General features: G+C 36.3%; 1 protein-coding gene across 1 annotated transcript in view; it reads right to left on the bottom strand.

Annotated features, from left to right (window-relative positions):
• LOC110446740 (nuclear hormone receptor HR96-like) overlaps positions 1-7990 on the bottom strand; it is a 291811-nt gene extending 283821 nt beyond the window's left edge. Inside the window, exon 1 of the mRNA XM_021492033.1 lies at positions 7975-7990. The gene's annotated coding sequence lies outside the window, so the exon portion shown is untranslated. The remainder of the gene's footprint in view (positions 1-7974) is intronic.
• Between the last annotated feature and the right edge of the window lie 10011 nt (positions 7991-18001).

The following is an 18001-nucleotide window of genomic DNA, read 5'->3' as shown; positions in this document are numbered from 1 at the left end:
AAATTGAATTACTTCCAATGGAAATTAAACAAATGTTGGTCCAAAATGTGATTTCCCTATATAAACTATAGTAAAGTTTACCCCCTCCCCAGGGGGAAACGTGAGACCCCAGGGTCAAGAAATTCACAATTTTTGATGGTAAAAAACCTTAAGACCCTTCCATCTATGAAGAGTATTTGATTCTACCATATCTGGGTCTTGAGAAGAAGATTTTTGAAATTTCAGTCAATTTGACCCTTTTTGGCCCCGCCCCTCAGGCCCCTGGGGACTGGGGACCAAACTGGCCACTATTTTTTTTTACCTTTGGCCATGGAAGTTAAGGTTTCTGGAAAATTTCATTGAAATTGGTTTAGGCGGTTTTGGAAAAAAATGGCGATCGCAATAGGTCACTTGAGACTTTAACTCAGGTGACCTAAAAATGTAGGAGAAAATCTCCGGATGAAAAAAATCAAATACTGAAATGAACAAAGGGCAATCACTTTTGAAAAAATTGTCTAATCAAAATTCTGTTAGGGGAGAAACANCTTTTCAGGGTAACTCAACAAAATATCATGATTATGTAGCCTACTAAGTTCCAAAGAAATCTGTCAAAAAATGTAGGAGGAGATCTCCGGACAAAAAAAATCAAATACTGAAATGAACAAAGGGCAATAACTTTTGAAAAAATTGTCTAATCAAAATTCTGTTAGGGGAGAAACAACTTCATATTATGATTATAATGTATACCAAGTTTTAAAGAGATCAGTTGAAAAATAAAGGAGGACATTGCCGGACAAAAATCAAATACTGAAATAAACAAAGGGCAATAACTTTTGCAAAAATATTTGAATCAAAATTCTTTTCAAGGAAAAACAACAACATATCATGATTATTTAGCCTACTAAGTTTCAAAGAGATCTGTTGAAAAATGTAGGAGGAGAATGCCAGACAAAAATCAAATACCGAAATGAACAAAGGGCAATAACTTTTGGAAAAAAATTGTTGAATCAAATTCTTTTCAAGGAGACACAACTTCATATCATGATTTTAATGTATAATAAGTTTCAAAGAGATCGGTTGAAAAATGTAGGAGATTGCAAGCAAACAAAAATTTATGCCGGACGGACGGACAACGCCATACCATAATACTCCCGTCAAATTTGACGGGCATGGCGTACAAAAAGCGATAACAAACATAAACGGTGTTAAGATGCCTGCCTGTTCGCAATTTGGTTTTCAGATCAGTCCAAGTATGCAGAACTAAAAACAATGGGGAACCTCAATGAAAAATTTGAGAAAGACCCCTCCTAAACATTCTGAGAAATAACGCTAACAAACTTTCATTCTCAATTCAAGATGGCCATCTTAGTTTTCCCTTCTGTCCCAAAATTTGATTTGCATAATCTAGGGACCATGGGGAACTTTCATGTAAAATTTGAGAAATACAACTCCAGTACTTTCTGAAAAATATAGTGCTAACAAACTTTAACTCTCAAATTATAGATGGCTGGCTGTCAGGTGTCTTGGTTTTGCGATCAGTCCCAAAACAGGATGTCCATAACTAGGGATTATACTATAGGGAATCTTCATGTGAAATTTGAGAAAGATCCCTCCAGTACTTTCTGAGAAATAACAAATTACAACTCTCAAATTCAAGATGGCTTGCTGTTGGCCATTTTGGTTTTGCGATCAGTCCCAAAAAAGGATGTGCAGAACTAGGGATTATAGCTATAGGGAATCTTCATGTGAAATTTGAGAAAGATCCCTCTAGTACTTCTAGAGAAATAATTAACGCTTGCAAGAATTGTTTAATGGCGGACAGACCACGGACGCAGGTCGATTTGAATAGCCCATCATCTGATGATGGTCAGCTAAAAATACTTCTTTACATTGAATGACAGTTTCTTGTGCCGTTTCGTCACAAGTGTCCTGTTTCGGGTACAGTGATGTTAGTTGTAGAAAACAAACGACTCAGGATGATGCTACTATAGAGGAGTCAATTTGTAGGTGTAAACAGTTAAGTTCTGGCTGAAATCAGTTTTCTTTGTGTTCTAACTATGTTTTATTATTTAGTTTCATATATCTCATTATGTATTGCGGGTCTTTTAGATCTGTATTTTATCATGAAACTTATTGAATCCGTCCGATTTCTAAACAGAGTCAGAAAAATTGTGTATTTATTGTTTATTTCGGGTCTTTTTACCGATTGTCAACATCAATGCAGTGTTATGATTGTATTTGTGGAAAAGACTATATTAGTTGTTTGAGACATACTTTACCTGGGGAAGTTGACAATTGTTTTTTTAAATTGAGATAAGATCAACTTTGCTGATTTTTTTTATAAAAAATGTGAAAAATTTGGTGAAATTTATAAACACCAATTTTTATCTTTAGGGTACATAATATAAGTTTATGGCTCAGTGTATGGGAGATAATATAGGTTACTAATCAGGCAAAGGGTTAAACACCCCCACTCCCAAACCACCATGTGTCAAACTTGGTAGTACATTTTGTTACCAATATTCTGATGAAAATTCACCTGAGCAAATTATCAACAGTTACAAACTGACATGAAAGTTTGTTGTACCTAGCCCTAGAATACCATTTAAATTGATCTGATATTATGTAAGATGAAAATTATAAATATTTATTCCGTTTTCATATTTTCAGATTGTTGGTTAGAGCACCTGCTAGTCCTTGCCATTACGGAATGAATACAGTAGGCGATAACATAACAAAAGTGTCCCAACAAATCTGATGTTGCGACAACAATCACATTTTAGCGTATTCGTCTTATCAGTGAGCAAAGATTTCTTCACGTGTCCACAAAGATACAAACACATACCACGATATAAATCTTGTCCTCGTATCTGATTTACCCCTGCCTTCGGGGAATCTTTCTTTCCGTTTTACGATAACATTTTACTGCACTTTGTTATCTGTTTATCCATGCATTAAAATGAATTACACACAAATTGCATGACCTGATAAGGGCAAGGATATTAATGCATGCTTGGAATAATATCCATTCACACTCCAGGGCTATTGCAGGTACATGCTAGTGCAGGTCTTAAATTCTCAAACCAAAAGAAAAGAAAAACTTTAAATTCAGCTTGGACTGAAAAAAAAATCAAATAAATCTTTTAGCCATTTTTTAAGTGAATGTCTATTTCATAAAATAAAAAATGAAACATTTTATCAATAATACTTTTAGAAAATATGAAAAAGAATTGACATATATAAAATATATAGCAGTTTTTTTCACTCAAACGATTTTTAAAGATATATGTTCAGCGGAGCTGTAATGAATTTTTATTAGCCAAAAGGCCCAATGGGCCTGTAGTGCTCACCTGTCATTCCTTTAATTCACATCTGTGGCTTAAATTCATTAGGTTCTTGTTGGAAGACCTTTTTTACCCAAACAGGACAGTACCCAGGACAGGACACTTGTGGGAAAATGGCCCAAGAAACTGTCTGGTAATGCAAAGAAGTACTTTTATGTAGGCAGTTTTCACTTGATGACACGTTTATGACATTAATCTAACTGTATATACATGTAAGCTTTATTGACTGCTGATTATTGGTACAGATGTACATGGACAATTTAAAGGTAAGAATAATTACCAAAACAAGACTTTTCTGATTTACAATTTCAATTTGATTATCACTTTCTAAAGTCTATTTTATCAAAACTAATGCTAGTTTGGAGAAGAAATTTAATCAGAACCTCATTTGACTCTAAACTATTTGAACTAAAGTACATACTTTTCTGTTGATATTGATCGTTTATCCTCTTCAGGGTACAGTAACGCCGGTTCATTGCGTTCTATTTATAGAACAACGCGCTCAAAATACCAACTTGTAATAGAAATGTGGATAGTATCTATTTATGAAAAATGAACAAACATTTTTGGAATTGATAGTATATAGTGTTAATTAAGAACATTGATCTTTATCCAAAATGTGTCCCGATTTGGGTACAGTGACGTTAAAAGACCAGAAAATGTGTCCCGATTTGGGTACAGTGACGTTAAAAGACCAGAAAATCTGTCATTCTATAACAACATTCATTGTTGTCACAAATGCGCTTGACATTTTATGAATATTGTAAAAAAAGTGCCATAATGTTCAAATTATGTCAAGCTCCTTTGCGATCACACTAATCATTACGAAAAAATACATTCATTTGTTTAATGTATGTCACACAGCCATCGATCAGTTTCACTTTTCTGTACTGTTAAACTATGCTACTAGGGCTTTCTGCTATACTTTTTGTGTTTTCAACTGGCCACAACAATGTTAATTGGAAGTCAGTATATGTCTCTACACATCTACTATTTTGCAGCCTCAATGCATTATTGCTGTGTAACGTATATGGAATTTTAATAGCTCATGTAAAAGTTTAATATATTAAAAATACAAATATGAATTCCGATTTGGGTACTGCCTCCTTACACAATTTTCATTCTGTTACTGACTAATTCTTGGTGTTTTTATTCTATGAAAAACTAGAAATATTATGAAATAAATAAAAACCTGTAAAAATGACATTGCTACAATTAGTTAACAATTTTGTGATGATATTACATACCCATGGGGATTTAGATAAGGTGTACCCCTAATATATGCAGCCATACCCCAATTTTGAAAGGTATGGGGTACAAAAAAAAACAATTACAAAACTGACAGGGAACACTGCATTCAAATACCAAACAGTGTCTACATCTTCAATGTCAAATCTTTTAAAAAGAAAGCATGGCATTTCAATTAATCACTAGCAGCAATCAATATCAACATGATCTACCCTAGCAGTGAAAACATTTTAACTTGGAAAAAACTTTAATATGTTACCATGGCTACTTTATAAACTGTTACTTTTGTTTTGTTATACCTTAAATAAAGGTTTTATACTTGATTCTTATGTTTTTATGAGAAAGTGTGTATCAAGTGAATTGATTCGAAAAAATCCTGATTCGTCCCAGCCCTACTTTAAATGGGTTTTTAAAAACAACTTATCTACATCTAGCATATTTAAGGGAGCTTGCTGAACCTCAATAATCATGTATAGTTGGTTCTCATTTATCATTGGGTTGAAATTTATGTTGACCATGCAGATACCATTTCAGGTTGCTTGTTGACCGGTGTGTACATGTTATAGGTAATAAATTCAGGAATTTCATTTCAACAATGCAGGTTTTGAAAATCGTTATGTACCCCTGGTAAAATAATAGCCACTTCCTACCAACTTGGCTAGAGAGAATCTCTCTTTAGCTCCTTCGATAGAGTATAAGACCAGTAAACAATGCAGAGGTCAAGGGTTTGGCTCCTAGCAGAGACATTGAACACATGATATGAAGTCTTCTGTTATATTTGTGCCTATGAAGGGACAAGAGAGATATGACAAAAAATACTCAGTGACACTTGCAAAGGAATCGTTACATGTAGGTCATCCATGGAAAACTCGGGACAAGCTCATTCCTGAATGTGGAGTAAGTACGTCACCCTGGGAAAATACTAGCCCCTTCCTTCCCACTAGGCTAGGGGGAATTTCTCTTCAGCTCTAGCAGATCTAGAGGGGGGCATTGGAAAAAAAACTTGCTTACAGTTTAAAGGGACATCACGTAAAAAACCATACTTTTTTTAATGAATGTATGTGTTGTATGCACTGCCACTTATGTTACTTTGCTATCCCCATATTCATAGTCTGTTCCAAATGTCCAGTTTGACTACTTGAATTGAAATGTTTATGTAGTATTTGGAGAAAAAAGACAAAAAAATATATACACTTCACCGTGATTTTGTTTACAATTAGCCCCAACATAGAGTTTCCAATGGTGTGCTATGCGCATCCCAGTGGACACAGTACGTCTGGAGAACGTCCGGAAAACGTCTTTTATTGGTCACAACGTATGAGACTTAAAAGCAACGTTGTGATGACGTCTTTTTCCAAACGTCAGGGCAATGTTTGAAAAAGACGTGGTAGTAAAGTTGTAAGGTAACTTGACTAACTTTACGGTAATTACGGTAAAATCACTTCAAATAAAAAAGAAACGCGAATACTTTGGAGTTTGTATCATCAGTATAAAACACAATGATCGTAGCCAGACGTATGCGGGAACCATTATTTTTAATTAAATAAAACAGATATTAATTACTGTATATAACAAGATATTCCCAAAATCATTTCTTTTTTTAAATATTGCATTTAAAAATTATTCCAGTAATGGCTAAACAAACATGTCAATAACAATAAAGCTGTTCTTACCGCAGCAGCGATAAAACGACCAAATCACTTTGGTGTTGTCTCCCCTTATTTTGAAAATTTGTCCACTAGAGGCAGCATCCCGTATAAAATATAATAAATTATTTTTGTTTATTGTCAACATCAGTAGCATCCAAGTTGCTTAAACATATCATAAATAAAAGATAATTTACATTGTAAATGTTGAAATTGGTGTATAAAGACGGAAAGAAAAAATAACACAAAGATTTGCGCTGTATTTTGTACTTCCGGTTCTTTGTTTGCCCATTCGATTCAAACTGACCACTGGTCATAGGAGGTCACACTAACTGGATTATTGTTAATAGCTAGCTTCACAGTCTGAATGTTTGAAGATGTTTCAATATCAACTAAGGTAAGTTATTGATGATTTTTTTTTCTTACAGTTTGCATTTTGACACTTTTAATATTTGTTTACAATAAATCGACAGATCGTGTGTAAACATCTGATACCTGCATTCTTGTATTACATGTATATTCAAGATCAATTATCTGTGCTTTACATGTAGTCCAAAGACGTTATGTGCACAGTGTCAAAATGAAGACTGAACGACATAAACTTATACAATTACTAATTCGATAAGTTGATATTTACAAACGTATTCAAACTGCCAATTAAACATTTTCCACTTGTAACGCTGTGCTTGCATGGTGTTTTTTATTCGTCTGCATTACAGGGTGCATTACAAATATCTTTTAAATACATATGCTTAGTATGCGGATGTGCTGTGATTCATGTCAGTATAGCATATGTGTATGTATTTCAGATATGTGTTACGAACCCCTAGGCCTGTATATATTAGATTATAAGTACGACGTGGCGACAACGACTGTACAACGTTTATAAAACGTTGTCAAAATGTTACAAACGTTTTGCGAATGTTACATGAAAACGTTCCCCAAACTTTAATTTGCAACGTTACTGCTACCTAAATGCAACGTTGTGTCCTGACGTAACTGCAACGTTTAAAGGCTGTTTTGTGCCCACTGGGATGCGTTAATTTGTAGCAGGGAAAAACCTTTGATAAAACATTGGTCAGACAGGTAGAAATCCCGACAATTATCTTAAAATTATTCATTTTTATGAAAATATATAAGCCAAATCCGATCGTTATTTTCATACGGAGACTCAATTGATATGTTAATGTAGTATTTGGAGGGGGGGGGAAGACAAAAAAAATATATACACTTCACCGTGATGGCCCTTTAACCATAAATCTTAACCCTTTTACCCTGGAAGATGATACATAATCATAGCATCTATACATTTTGTTAAATATAATAGCTAACCGAAACGTCATATAAGGGGATGGCCATGGGAGCAGGGAGGGGGGGTGGGGTGGAGGCCGGTTCAGACTCTCCATCTTTACACATCAATCAAAGCCATGCAATTTGGTTTCACGACAGGGAAATATTGATGAAATGATGTGAAATCCTAATGAAAAAGTAAGATATTCTTCAACAGAAAAAAAATAACTTGATAGCTTCTAATTATTTAGACTTCTTGACCGAACATCATTGTGAAATGCAGCTGTCAGTTCGTAACTGGCGAACAAAATGTGTTTAAAAATTCGCCTTTGAAATTAGTTAATGTTTAAGATTCTATCACCTGTTAATACTGGTGTGTGTATTTGTGAACCATACTTAAAATTCTTCAGATGACATAATGTATTTAACTCTCGAAATTATATTTTGTTCGACAAATATTCACCTACCCGAAAGCTGTAGAGCAGCGTCCGCAGTTTTTTTGCTTGAAGAAATATACCCGCCAAGTAACGCTCTGAATTAGAAAACGTAAGCTGATTGGGTAAAATTTTGCAGTACACACATTTATAAAAAATAAACACTAACAAAATATTAACTTCAATTCATTAATTTTGATCAAAATATTCAGAACACTTAATAAAATGTTAGAATTCGTTTTTATGACGGCACTGATGTACGTAACGAAGAAATTCCTGTCATTTCATTGGGTAATATTTATAGACCACTGCAAGCCAAACAATGTAAACAAACACACATGTCCCTGTGTATTGTACACACACGTGTCGATGGCGATGTAGGCTTACACAGTTTTAATGTTATGTGTTCGAAAAACATAATTATTTTACTGAGTATTTAAAAACAAATAATTTCTCTTAATAACATGTAGAGGTGCAATATTTGCGCGTAATGGTTTAAATCGGAAGAGAAACTAAAATTACTATACAATAAAAAAAAAAAAATGAGGTTTGCTATAAATAAATGTACTACAGTATATATCTGCAGTAGGTTTTTTTCAATATCGTTCCATTTGGCGAAAATTGATATGGCCACATATATAATTACTGCATATTTATACTGCAATACTTAGCCTGACCCGGATGTAACTTAAGAAATCACATTTTTTTGACTTCTATGATTAAGATTTCCAATTTCCTATGAGATAGTATAACATTTCAATTTAAACGAAATGTCTTGTTTCAGGCCTAGGCCTAAATAATTAAGTTATTTGTGACGTCACAGTCTTAAATATTGCCAATAATATTGGCAACTGGTAAGGCGAAGATGATCAGTCTCCCCCCTAATATTTATTTCTTTTGCTAATTTCTTTGGATTAGCACCATGAATGTAGTGCTGAGCGCAATGAAGCAAGGTCCTGCTGTATATCGGGAACTTTCGTGGTAAGTTTGGGCAGTTTATTAACAGTTCACATGGACCGTCAGCATGGAGTTTTTTTTTCCAATATTCATATTGTTTCGATTTAGCGAAAATTTATTGTCACAATTAATAGTTTAACAAAATATTTAATCTCGATTTTACTAATGACTTTAATTTGTTAAGTGTGGAGCCCGAGTTGGGATACGCCCAAAGAGTGTTCCATTATTTCACCGCAAATAAGATTGAGAAAGTTTGTCTAGCCCCTGCCGAACTGAGGGTAAGTATCTAACACTCGTAACCCTTTGGAAATCATGATTCCGGAATATATTTTTTTATATAGATACAATGCAAAGAAAATAATCTTGGTGTCATTTATCTTAGCGAATTGGAAATGAGTTGTTCTGTACCCTACTGTGTGTGCTTCTAGCCCTGAAGTTGGGCTATGCGCCGTCGATTGGAAAAAGCGCCAAAGAAAAATTGTCATCCACATTGTCAATGTTCCTGCAAGGAAGAACATGTAAGTATTACTTATGATTTGGTTTATTGCAGTCCAACCCCAAGTGTTCAGTTTTCTTTTTTTTGTTTGGTGGGTTTTGGTGGGTTTTTTTTAATGAAACCATTTACTGCTAGTGCTTCATTATAAGTTGCAATCAACGTCTATTTTTCCTGCTATTTTCTTGTCAAAGTAATTAAACGAAATGTGTATCTGATATTGTTGGTAGACGTATAATGTACATTTCATTTCACCATGTAATTCAAATATTCGTGTTATTCTTTTCTTTTTAACTTTTGTAAAAACGTTACAGTATTTGGAATTTTATGTTTATATTTTCAGTTTTACCCTATACACGACTTTTTTCAGTCGTCGCCCGTAGTAATTATTATACTCGCTAGGTGCCGCTAACATCGTGCCGCCATTACAGAAGTGATCATACTCATAAAGGCGGGCAATTCGAAAAGCAAAACAAGGTAGCATTGATATTTCTGTAAAATTCACTGGAACTTCACTGAATTTATAATGACATGCGTAAAGTTGATAATGATGAATTCAATGATAGAGGCTGTTGCAAAATCCATCACATCAAAGGATGTTAAATCAAACGAGTGGATCGATGACATGCGCGANTTTTTTTACACAAACGTCATTAAAATCTTGAATACAATACCCATCGAAAACAAAATTCTATTCTTTTCAAAAGAAACGTATCAGTTAATAAAATACACCACTTTTCAAACTCTGTACAGCTATAGTGCCGAATGGAAAATAAAGTTTTGCTATTTTTATTTTATTTTTTATTACAGATTTGTAGTTCCGGTTTCCGAAAGATTTCTGATGAGGGTCGATTATCGCATTGGTGTTAATGGATGTCATCGTTTGGTGTGAGAACGGACTGATCAATTACATTATTGATCTAACCTGTCTTAGGTTTTAATGTATTTTTCTACATTTTTTTTCTATAGTTAGTCTCGACAAGAACGATCTTGACCACGGCTATTGGCTGATTCTAACATTGAGGATAGTGAACCGTCAGTGGTCTTACATTTTATGTAGATTTGTGTGCGGTAATAGTTGGTCTGTTACAGGTTTTGAAGCTTTTGTGATGTGCAATCACGTGACAATAAATTGTTCTAAATAATGTTTCGTGTTGTTGTTAATTGATAACCGTCTGGTAACTGTAAATCTAAATATATACATATCAAAACAATTTTACAGTATACACTGACATTCACTCAATAAGCCTTGTTCTCGTGAGCAGGAAGTTATTACAAGAGGCCCAGATGGCCTGTATCGCTCACCTGGATATCTAAGAAATCATGGCAAAATATTCTCCAAATGAGATCCAAGGGAATATGCCAGACCCCAAGATCAATCCAGGATCAATTCTAATATCGTGACTGCATCCGTCTCTTTTTGCCCAGCATTTGTATTTATAGTTTTGGGGTGTGGATCTCAAACTTTTCGAAGTTATGACCCAGGGGTTAAGTCTCCAAGGGTGGGTCAGACCCCAAGGCCATCCTGGAAGCATATGTGCATTCATTTCTTTATACTTAGCAACTGTATATATGGTTATAGGGTGGGGATCTCAACTGTTTCGAAGCTGTAACTAAGAAACTAGGTTCCTAGGGGTTCAGTCAGACCCCAGGGTCTATTCTATTATCATGACTGCATTCGTCTCTTTATGCCCAGCATTTGTATATATAGTTTTGGGGAGGGGGTCTCAACCGTTTCAAAGTTATGACCCAGGGACTATGTCTCCAAGGGTGGGTCAGACCCCAAGGCCATCCTGGAAGCATATGTGCAATCATTTCTTTATGCTTAGCAACTGTATATATGGTTATAGGGTGGGGATCTCAACTGTTTCGAAGCTGTAACTAAGAAACTAGGTTCCTAGGGGTTCAGTCAGACCCCAGGGTCTATTCTATTATCATGACTGCATTCGTCTCTTTATGCCCAGCATTTGTATATATAGTTTTGGGGAGGGGGTCTCAACCGTTTCAAAGTTATGACCCAGGGACTATGTCTCCAAGGGTGGGTCAGACCCCAAGGCCATCCTGGAAGCATATGTGCAATCATTTCTTTATGCTTAGCAACTGTATATATGGTTATAGGGTGGGGATCTCAACTGTTTCGAAGCTGTAACTAAGAAACTAGGTTCCTAGGGGTTCAGTCAGACCCCAGGGTCTATTCTATTATCATGACTGCATTCGTCTCTTTATGCCCAGCATTTGTATATATAGTTTTGGGGAGGGGGTCTCAACCGTTTCAAAGTTATGACCCAGGGACTATGTCTCCAAGGGTGGGGCCAGACCCTAGAGCCATCCTGGAAGCAACTGTGCACTCTTCTCTTCATACTCAGCAATTGTATATATGGTTATACGGTGGTGATCTCAACCATTTCCAAGTGATAAACTTATTTTGGCCCCACCCCTTAGCCGGGGTGGGGTGGGGGTCAGCCCCAAAATTTGTACAGTTTTGAATCTCCACCCTCCACCACCTAGGGATGCTTCCAGTCAAATATGGTTGATATCACTCTTAGTTCCAGAGAAGAAGTCGCTTAAAGCAATATAGCCAAATTGCCTGCTTTTGGCCCCGCCCCTCAGCCCCCTGGGGGTCAGCCCCATCATTTGCACAATTTTGAATCCCCATCACCTTGGGATGCTTCCAGTCAAATATGATTGATATCCATTTCTTAGTTCCAGAGAAGAAGTCGCTTAAAACAATATAGCCAAATTTCCCACTTTTGGCACGGCCCCTCAGCCCCAAGATTTGTACAATTTTGAATCCCCACCACCTAGGAATGCTTCCAGTTAAATATGGTTGATATCCATCTCTTAGTTCCAGAGAAGAAGTTGCCTAAAGCAATATAGCCAAATTGCCCCCCCCCCTCTTTGGCCCCGCCCCTCAGCCCCACCATTTGTACAATTTTGAATCCCTACCAGTGGTTAAGAAGAAGGAGTCGTTAAAGAAATTGTTGACGGACGGACGACGGACGGACGATGGACGGACGCCGGACGCCACGGTATGGCATAAGCTCACCTTGGTCCTTTGGACCCGGTGAGCCAATAATAGATGTACTTTTCCGTTGACAGCAGGACATGAGGTGCCTCCCAATCGGGAACCGTCGGCACTTTCCGTAAAAGAGTAACTCGTTTACGGAAAGTGCCGACGGTTCCCGATTGCTGTGCCTCCTATGCAAATTTTCTGTGAATGAGAAATATACTTGTATGACGTCAGTTGACGAGAGCGCAGTAAATGAATTCTTATGCAAATTTCGGGCTGTTGATTTTATGGAACAGACCAATGCCTTATTAGTTTATGCCTTGTGGCACGGTGTCCGTCGCTGTTGTCCGTCGTTCTTCTGACGTTAACATTTCTGTTCAAACTCGGCTTCAATGGTATTGCTATGGATAAATTCTAGACGAAGGAAAAGTACCTACCTAGATGGTTTGTACCGGGATAAATCCTAGGTGAAGGAAAAACACCTACCTAGATGGTTTGTAAAGGGATATATCCTAGATAAAGGAAAAATACCTACCTAGATGGTTTGTACCGGGATAAATCCTAGGTGAAGGAAAAACACCTACCTAGATGGTTTGTACCGAGATAAATTCTAGATGAAGGAAAAGTACCTACCTAGATGGTTTGTACCGGGATAAATCCTAGGTGAAGGAAAAACACCTACCTAGATGGTTTTTACCGGGATAAATTCTAGATGAAGGAAAAAATAGCGTTGCATACATAAGTTTTTGCCTCTTTAGGAGTAACTGGCATAACCATTTGGTTATGTAAATAGCATGTAACGGCGCGAGCAGAGGGACAAGGCCTACACGCGTATACGTACGTCTAATAGGAAAGGGAAAGGATCGTACAGTATATATTTCAAAGTTTACACCTTAAGGTTCCAACAAGCCCCCTAATAGATGCTGTAGTCACCTAAAATTCCAACCCCCTGATAAGTCATATTCAAAGACTTCAATTAAAAATCGGAACTTATATATGTAATTTGAATATATTGAACTTGTACATTTGCTGTTAAAAAATACATAGCCAGATTAACGTGGTTGAAAATAAGGCATAAAGGCTGATGTCTTCATAAAAATAGACTTTTAGCATGTCGATCTCTTTAGCGACCTAACTGAGTACTAAGAGATGTACCTAGGTCATGCGGAGCTTATTTCTCTTCTACTAACTGCTGAAAGGAATTCCAACCTCAAATACAGATAGATTTTGCCATGCAAAACCACTCTAAATATGATAAAATCCCATGGTAATATATTTTAGCAGATTACAAATATGGAAACAAAGGCTGCCAAGTAACCTTGACCGGTAAATGAACTTTATATGAAGTGCCATTTGGTTACATTCTGTGATGTCATGAATGCGCTAGACATGTTATAATCACTGAAACTAAAAAGTGCGATAATGTTTATTACAAGCTTTTTTTTAAAAAAAACATTAAATGTCAAGAAAAGACACTTATACGATGTTTAAGACACTTTTATGGTCATAGGTCTATGGTTTTACACATATATACCGGTAAAATATGTTACGCGGACGTTTTACTGGGATTTTTGTACATTCCCATAGCAACAATCATCTACTTTTTAGGCCGGTATGCCACTCCACACCTAGCTAGTTAAAGAGAAATTCACCCGCACGACCTACATGTAGCTATATCAACGTACTTAACATAATATGTCATTTCGTACATGTAGCATTCAGTTAGATCGTTAAGTCCGGTGAGCTATTTCTATGAAGACATCAGCCTTAATGCTTCATTATTGACTACGTTAACCTGGTAATGTACATTTTCAATGACTTATGTACAAGTTCAATATATTCAAATTACATATAATGTATAATTATTCCGGTTTTTAATAAGGGTCTGTAAACATGACTTACCAGGGGGTTGAAATTCAGTGTGACTATTACATCTTTTAGAGGAGGCTTGTTGAACCTTAGGAATCAAAAGTGTGTTGATTTAAAGCTTGTCTGTGCCAAAATGACCGAATGATGTCCTTAATCATTGATAGTTAAGTATTAAATCAATTAAGGGTTAGATAAAGTTGGGTCGGTCAAGGAGTGGAAGGAAGAAAATGTATACTGAAGGGTAACTTCCTAAGCTAACCTGAATTGTCATGATGCATTCCGGATTACGATGGTCAAGTTTGTATAGAAAACCAGTCTTAACCTCTTAGGAGCTACGGGGAAGTTATACATGTATCACGCAAATTATTAACGATAAGAATACGGACCTTCCTCGTTTGTATTGGATTCCGAAAATCCACATGAATCTACCATCAATTCTAATTACCATAAAAACGGGGTAACATTCGTTTCCTGATTGTATTCCCCAGAAGTGATGTAAATGGAACGTGGATTTATGGGGCTGAATGTTGTAAATAATTCATCAGGATGGATAACAAAAATCTTGGCCTTCGGTCTTAATTGCAAATATATCCAATATACATGTATGCTATCTTTAGATAACGAGAACACTTTGACCACGTCAATCATGTGTAATATCCTCTTGAACATGAAAGTAAGTACACTACAGAGTTTACTACATTTACTTCAACCGCTTGCTTCGATCACGCCTTACTGTTTCGCTGTACGATAGCTCGACCGGATTTCGATTTGTCGAGTAACGAAGCTCCCTTTTCGAAGATGCAGGTTGATGAAGGCTATGAACAAATCGTATGGTCGAATCCGGATCTTATTTGAAACTATACTTTTTCTTTGTGTACTGTGTAAGTTGAGGTTTTTAAATACGCTCAATCACGTGACTTGTTGTCACTTCCCCGCTTGATGAAGCAGGAGACGCTTATCCTTGGGAAGATGACAGCTTCCAAGTAGTCAAAGAATATAGTTAGAGAGGTACTGTGACAGAAGGAAATATTTTATAATGTCACCTCGCGGCGATGAAAAAAAGAGCTTTATAAATGGTAATTGTTCAGTTTTTCCATTTAAATGCACACGATTGATGTCGACGACGAAGCAGAGACGCTTACCCTCAGGAAGATGACAGATTCCAAGTAGTCAGAGAATATATAGGCATTTTAACAGAAGGGTTTATTTTATATGTAACCTCGAAACGATTAAAACAAATGAGAACCAAATGAAACTGAACTCTATAAAATCTACACGTATTTGTTCAGCCTTCCCATTTTCATTCCAAATATCGCAGAACGGCAAGGGGCACCTATTAAAAGGGACAGAATAAAGATAAAAACTGTCTTTAAGTCATCTTTGTGCTAAAAATGAACACTCAGTACATGTAGTATTGCTGACGGCTTACAAAAGGGTTGTAAATGACACACGCCATTGTTATAAAGTAAATTGTAGGATGTATGGTTTATTAAATATTTTGAATAACGAACTTTTGTAAACTTATTAAGGTAAAAACTACTGCCAAAGTTCATATTGTATAATATCCATTAATTTATTTAATAGAACATTTCACATAATATCGATATATTGAAACCATACTTTACCCACGGCGGATACTAATTTCCAAAAAGCAAAAATATATACATGTAAATAAATACAAAATAGACAAAAATGATCATCCATTTCTCAGATACTCATTTTGAATACTTAGATGTCTGAAAAAATGTTATTAAGAAAACTATTTCATTCTAATATGTTTTAATATTTGTACAAGCTTCTATCAGCAATATCCAAAAATGTTGTTGTTGACAAGGCGGAGGAAACTCCGCGAGGGAGGATGAGACCAATATATGACGCAGCAGCTGAACACATTCATACAAGCGTGTATCTGACTGACAGGAAATTTATCATGAAAGTCTGTAAGTCAGCTACAACATCCTTTTGTTTACACGTTTCGGGTTCTAAACAAGGCAATACTCCAAATAATATGTTTATAATGTACAAAAATAGGAGATCATGTTATGTATATTGTCTGGCCTTCCCTCCTTCTACACAAAGTCGCGATAACGTTGAGTTAATCGTCTGGCCTTCCTTACTTCTACACAAAGAGACGATGACGTTGAGTATATCGTCTGGCCTTCCTTACTTCTACACAATCGTCAAGCCTTCCTTACTTCTACACAAAGTGGCGATAACGTTGAGTATATAATAGTTAATCGTCTGACCTTCCATCCTTCTACACAAAGTGTCGTTAACATTAAGTGTATCGTCTGGCCTTCCCTCCTTCTACACAAAGTGGCGATAACGTTGAGTTAATCGTCTGGCCTTCTTTACTTCTACATAAAGTGGCGATGACGTTGAGTCAATCGTCAAGCCTTCCTTACTTCTACACAAAGTGGCGATAACGTTGAGTATACCATCTGGCCTTCCCTCCTTCTACACAATGTGTCGATAACGTTGAGTATACCGTCTGGCCTTCCCTTTACACAAACTGTCAATAACGTTGAGTATACCGTCAAGCTTTCCCTCCCTCTACACAAAGTGTCGATAATGTTGAGTTATTCGTCTTGCCTTCCCTTCTTCTACACAAAAGCTTACATACTTTGATTTGAAGGGTGACATCAGAATGAGCTCCATATAAGATACATGGAACGCTTACGATGAAAAAAAAAATGTTTAAAATGATATCGTGGTCACACAGGAATATCTAAAAAAAGTCAGTCCACGGATGTCATCATGAACATTTTTTGTCCATGTTTTGACACTATTTCCGTTTCTGAAATTCGTCATACTGATTTTCCATCATAACACCTCGAGTGTGATCGTACAAGTCATTTACATCTGTATCTCTGTCGCGCTTGTCAAACGTGTCATACTCCCCTGTGTCATTCATTCTTCTTGCGTGAGAATACATGCCGTTGTCATCATTTTCCGCGCGCTTCCCGCCGAGTACACTGTAACCATAGTGATCAGTTGCCGTCGTTTGCGTTGTGGATCCGGATCTAGGGCCACTGAAGTCAGACTGCGCTAAGCTATACATCCCCTCCTCCTCTCCATTGGTCAATTGATTGGTAGCTTGGTTTCCTTTTACGTTCACATCGGGTAAACTGTATTCGTTATTGAGAACTGCTTCACTGTAGTTAAGATCAACATTCCGTTTGTCACAATATACCCCTTGCCCACACTTGGATTTCGTTTTTCTCCTCCTATTAATTAATGTATAAATATATAATCTGTTACACCCGTTTGCATAAAAACATCGTCGCTAAATCGCCTCAGTTTCGTTAACTGTATTAATAGGTAGATGTGGACCCATCAGAAGAAAGTTGAAATTGATATGCTATAATTATGTACATATACAAATGTATAAAATATCGGTTTTGTAACGTCATAGAAACGGATCCTTAAATGATTGACAGCATATATTCTAGTATCTACATCATGAAATGAACATCATAATAAAAAACCATTTCTTTCGTAATTGGTGAAAACTAAATAGCGTTGGTACTGACAGGGATATATAGTTCTAAAGATGAGAATATTTGTTTAGAAAATGCGATTGTATATTTCGTTGAAAGACGAATGTGACTGACTATAGAGGTACAACAGACGCTGTCCAATTAGACTTACCTTTTATAACAGAGGCCTGCCACGATCAAAATGATAACTAGGACTGCAATGGACGCACCGACGTAAATCGGCCATAACAG

This window comes from Mizuhopecten yessoensis, unplaced genomic scaffold (genome assembly GCF_002113885.1).
Source record: "Mizuhopecten yessoensis strain PY_sf001 unplaced genomic scaffold, ASM211388v2 scaffold2977, whole genome shotgun sequence".
NCBI lineage: Eukaryota > Metazoa > Mollusca > Bivalvia > Pectinida > Pectinidae > Mizuhopecten > Mizuhopecten yessoensis.
Note: the sequence above shows the minus strand (reverse complement) of the source record. Positions and strands in the feature narration are given on the sequence as shown.